Source organism: Malurus melanocephalus, unplaced genomic scaffold (assembly GCF_030028575.1).
Source record: "Malurus melanocephalus ecotype Western Australia unplaced genomic scaffold, MMel_1.1 scaffold_382, whole genome shotgun sequence".
NCBI lineage: Eukaryota > Metazoa > Chordata > Aves > Passeriformes > Maluridae > Malurus > Malurus melanocephalus.
In genome coordinates this window covers 252,512-258,248 of record NW_026623614.1, presented here as the reverse complement: position 1 = coordinate 258,248, position 5,737 = coordinate 252,512, and positions in this window count along the sequence as shown.

The following is a 5,737-nucleotide window of genomic DNA, read 5'->3' as shown; positions in this document are numbered from 1 at the left end:
GGATGGATGGATGGATGGATGGATGGATGGATGGATGGGGCCGGGGGAGTCCCGGTGCTCCCCGGTGCGGAGGATGCTCGGCGGGGGCTGGAGGGGGCTGGGCTGCCGGTGGGTGCCGCGCTCCGGCCCTCCTCCTCCTCCTCTTCCTCCTCCTCCTCCTCCTCCTCCTCCTCCTCCTCCTCCTCTTCCTCCCTCTCGCCGCCGTGGATGCCCGGGCGGAGCATGGGGCGGCGGGCCCGGTGCGAGGCCGTTCGGAGCGCTGGCTCACCTTTTTAAATTTAATTTTATTTTTTAAATATTTTTCCTTGTAGTTGCTTTTTCGCTGCCTTTATTTTTTTTAAAGCCTTTCTAAGGCAGCCGGAGTGGGAGTGTGACAAAAACCCACCTACTGACAGAACATGATGGGGGTGTGTTACTAYGAGCTGCAGCGTTCCTCTCCTCCAGTTTTGTATCACTCGTTAGCAGCATCCTTGTGCCGGCAGGAGAATTCCCCGGGTCCTTTGTAGCAAGAGGRCCTTTATTGATTTTTGAAGGGACAGTTCTGGCTCCTCCAGGCAGGTTGTCAGCTGTAGGGTAGGTGAACAGCTTTCTGKTTTTGCCTATATAAAGAGCAGTTGTTTTCCTTTTCCATCACTGACSGTAGCAGAGTTTATTGAAACACACATGAAAATACAATTTTTCTGGTATTTTTCCAGCCTGGTTTTGGCATTTTCTGTTGGATGCCATGAAGTGGAGCTCTTTGCTCACAGCTGATCTGGAGGAATTCCTTGCCTGCAGAGTGGCAGCTCGTGAGGGCTGAGATGCTGGAGGRACGGGGTTATGTTTGCACACCCAGAGCTGAGCACAGGGACACTCTTACTGTCACCTGTGCACTTTCACCACCCTCATTTATACTAGCATCTTAGGGCTGCCCTTTGGTGTACTTCACTTTTTTCTGTTTGCAGTAGGCATGGCTTGATGGAATTCCTGGAGTCCTCTGGGAAGCAGTTAATATCTCACCAGTGCTAGTTGAGGGATAGAAATGACTGAGATCTGGCTAACCAAGTTGACCACAAAGTTAACAACTCAGAAGGTTTTTCATGTGGGGGGAGGCAAGTTGCTTTGTTCCTTTTCTTTCTTTCTTTCTTTTTTTTTTTTTTTTGCAAAGATGACATTGGGCTGTGCTTTGTTTAATTGCAGTTGTCTTAAGGTATATTTTTACATCTCAAAAAAGCCCTACAACATCTTTGAGATATCTTTTTGAGTTTGGCCTTTAGGRTATTTTTGCTTTAAAATAAAATAACTTGGATGCATTCAAGGTGTGGCAGCTGATAAACAGAGCATCTCCTGGATTTTAGGAATTCTACTTATTACATCACTTTTCTGTTTAGCTCCTTAAACCTTCTCTCTAATAACATAGTATATGCAGTGGAAAGTAATGGTAAACATTGATTTGTGGCTTGGTTTCTATAGGTTGAGTTTCACCTGACCCCTCATGAGCCAGGCAGGGGCAGACCCCAGATGTTTTCCCCCACTCTTGATTTGCAGCATGCTGATGCTCTTGGGCATACTCAGAGAGCAGATCCTCGCAAACATTCAGRTGGAGTTAACTCAGCCACTTGGTTCCTTTGGTGATGCTCAAGAAACAAAATATTTTTGCTTCAAAGGACATTGTTCTCCTGGCCAGTGACAGGAATGAACTCTTGAGTAGTTGCTTTGGGGTCAGGAGCCAGTGCTGATCAGAGGAAGGAACCACGTTACCTTTTTATGTATAACTTCTGCTCTGCATGCTTTTTTTTTCCTACCTCATTCCTTTGTGCATTTGTGTAAGTACCTGTTGAAATCAGRTATTGCCACCAAGTTAGACAGAGGAGAAACGTTGTCCAGAACAAGGATTGGACTCAGCCTTTCCCTTGTCTCCTTGGCTGTTTTGTAGTATGTAGTAGACTTAATTTCTCGTTTAAAAGGTACCTGAATTCTGGGGTGTCAGGGCATTCTTCTCAGATCCAGGTCACTTTGTACAAACCGTTGTCTTCTGCTGCAGCTCAGTGTTGCGCTGAGTTATCTCGAAACCAGCTCACATTAAAGGAGCCACGTTCTGATACTTGATTTTAACATCACAAGAGTTGCTGGGGGGACTTTTTGCACAGTGACGCTCTAGCTGGTTGAACAGTAGTGTTTGTATTGTGTGCTGACCTTTCAGCTTGGTGTGAGTAGCACCGTAGGAATAAGAAACAATTTGGTTGTTTTTTCTTTATTATGTCAGTATTTGGTATGAAAGAAGCATAAATGGAGTTGTTAAATATCTGCTCTGCCTGTCAGTTCAGAGCTCCCTGCCCATGCCTGAAATGTGATTGAAGCTTTGGGACATAGAAGTTGAGTGTGCTGGATGTGTGCTGACAGTTACCACCATAAGTCTGTGCTGGCTGAAAGTTGCAGAAGCTCAAGTTTGGCAGTGGTGGTGATGGTGGTGTCTCTGGTAYCATGGTAATTATACAAGGGGTGTAAGGCTTTATGAAGTGAATGTTGGAGTTGTGGGTGTTCACCAATGGCTGGCRTATCTGGAAATGTAGTAGATGTATGTCGTGAGTAAGGAATAGCTTCCATACCACCACCAGGATCGTGCCTGGTGTACAGATAATTCCTTCCATTTGCCTCAAAATTTCCTCTCCTAGTGTTAGATGATTACTGTCAAACTGCCGAGCGTTAATGTGTGAGTTGGAGGTGTAGAGCCCTTCCTTTCCTGGCTGGGGTGGTCACTGCATGTGCACAGGGAGGGGGCTGCTGCAGSTTTTGATATCAAACAAGAGGCATGAGGTAAATATGCTGCAGATCATGGCCCAAGAGATGGAGGCTCCTTTGTGCACTTTCCCYTTCCTGAAGATTCAGGTGCTGCTTCGTCAGACATGTGAAAATAAAGTATGTTTTAACCATCTTGGTGATGTTTCTGTTTCTGTGCTTTGGTCAGCTTTGTGCAGTGCTCCAAACCCTCAGAAGAGCAATTTGGGGAAGTTTGTTAGGAATTTGGGAAGCTGTTTTCAAATGTAAGGTGGTGTGGTTCATCCCACTGTGTACAGCAGTGGGCAGGTAAGGCAATTTCAGAGCAGCAGCAATATAGTGACGAGTTTATTTCAGGGCTTTTGGACATTGTGCTTCCTTCAGGTGGAAAGCTCCCGGGACATATTTGCAACAGTGCTTGGCCATGCACTGCTATACTGACATCAGAGTGCTGAACTGCAGGTTTCACAGCACCATGGTGAAGGAAACCAGGGAAGAGAGTGGGTAACTCCTTGAGTTGTTGGTTCATCGCTTCTCAGGGATACTGAAAAATTGCCAGAGCGTGGTTAGCTGTTCTCCCCAATGTGAGCTACAAAGCATAGTTTGACTTTAGTACTGTTTCTTTAGGAAATAAATGTTTAGGAGTGAAAGATGAGTTTACCACCACAACAGAGTTTTTTAATGCATCCATACAGCAACTCTAGAGTTATTCTCTCACTGTCTGCAAGCTGAACCCTTCTAGGTGAGGGTTTGACTGACCCTCTTCCTTGGAAATGGTACTATGGAAAACTTGTTGTGACCAGAATTAGAGTGTTTCAGGTGTTCTAGTGAGCATTCCTCTGTATTCAGATTGGAGAGCATAAATCAGAATTTCTCATCCAGGTTGGAACCAGGGCTCTTGGTAAAACACATCTCTGTGCTCAGTGACACAGTTGAATCACAACCTTGCTGAGCCTCAGACCCATAAAGAGCAATATATTCTTTCTAATTGTAAAAAAACCTGGAGACTGGAAGCGACAGCCCTAATTCCCATTGTATTACCCTGGGTGATGGCTGAGGGTGTCACATGGGTGGTGCCTGGGCTGCAGGGGTGTAGTTTGGTGGTTGTCATGTGGAGGTGGCCGGGCCAGCACTGTTCAGTGCTCTCAGGATGGATTCTGTAGGTCGGTGCTGGACTGAGATGAAGCCCCAGCAMAGTCTGTGTGTCATTCCTGATCAGAGCTTTTGTTGAATTAAACAGTGAAAGGAYGGGTGGCCCCTCATCTGAGTTGGTGCATAATGGTCACCCCAGTCRCTCCAGTATTTATTATTTAAGTGGCATCACAAGTAATGGCTTGGGAAGAACTCCCAGAGGATTCCACTGTGCTCCCAACACCCCGTGTTTGTCTCGGGGTTACTAATTGCCAACCTCCAAGGGTGTTTACTCTTCTGAAAGCAGAGGAGTCTGGTAGATATTGTGCTGTAGTCACTAAGCAGGCATCTGAATGAGCTTCTAAAAATAGCTTATCCATTTCCAAGAAAGTGAGGTGCTGTCTAATTGGGGCCAAACCCAGGATGGGGAATGGGAAGTACAGCATTGGTCAGGTGACTGTTGKGAAATAAGTTTTTCAGGTGTTGATTTGAGCAACTGCAATGCTGGTTTAGTGCTGGTGACAGTCCCATGCAACTTCAAAGATCCATAGTGGTATGGTTGATACTGTGATTCCTCGGACAGAGATCAGARCATCAGTCAGTGCCTGCAGGATAGTTTCTCCTTTGAAGATGGATTTTCCTCTGAGATCTTTGGTTGGAAATTCTTTGAAAAGTGATTTTGCTCAAGAGCATTGTGATAGACATTTGCGTGCAACTCCTCTGTTCTTTAGTAGCCGGGTTACTTCAGGAAAAGTCCTTCTTCATCTGCACACCAAAGTTGAACCCAGTTGGGATAGTGTAATGTTTGAGTGAAAGATGTATGTGGAAGCTTTGCTGCCCACTGAGAGATCATCCCATGCCTGCTTGGATAGTCKTCATGTTTGCACGAGGCGAGCCTTCCCTCATCCTTAAATTTATAATCCTGAGTGGCCTTTTTTTGCATCGGTTTATTCTTTTTCAGGTAAATGAGGCCTTTCAAAATTTCTATGGATTGTAATCACTCTCCATCTGTCATGTTTTGTAGTCACTTCTGAAAAACTGGAAGGAAGCTATTCCTGCCTAGTTTGCCTCAAAGCTGAATTTTGGTGTGTGATGGCCAATTGGATGGTTTAGGCTGGCAAATGCTTAGTGACATTTAGTGGCTTTTTTGATCATCCCAGACAGGTCACAGGGTTGCCTTCTCAGATAGCGACAGAGACTGTTTTGAGGTCACCAATACGCTCATGAATGTAACCAAACAAGCAAACACAAGTGGCATATTGGTCATACTACTTGTGGTTGTAAATTAAGTGAAAGGGATCATTTTGTGGAAGGAGCGTTTTTGCTGTAGATGCTTTTGATGACTGCTTGGTAAGAAATGGAAAAAATTATCATTCCCAGGCTATTGGGCCAAAGCCAGAATTAATGTATCCCATTGGAAAATAACAATAATAAGATAACAGCTCAGTTTGAAAATAATGCAAGTTCTAATAGTGGATTATGACAGGTGATTGTCAAAAACGTGGCATATACTAATTTAATGGCTAGAGATAAAATAATAATGACTGCAGGACCGAGAATAACAACTTGAAGAAAAGATTTGTAGCAGCCACAGAAACCTGGAGGCCAGTGCAAGTCAGGAAATCGCACGGGGTGAGCAGCTGATCCCTTAGCATTTCTAAAGCTGCCTGTTCAGATACTCGTTACCTCTCTGTGCCTTCTCTGGGTTTCAGCCCACACTGTGTCCACTGACAGCCCATGGCTCTGTCCGGGCTGGGATCCCTTTCCCTGCCCACATCCCGGACTGCAGCGCTGCCCAGCACAGCAGTGTTTACATCCTGCAGGAGCCCACGTGTTCCAGAGCAGCAGG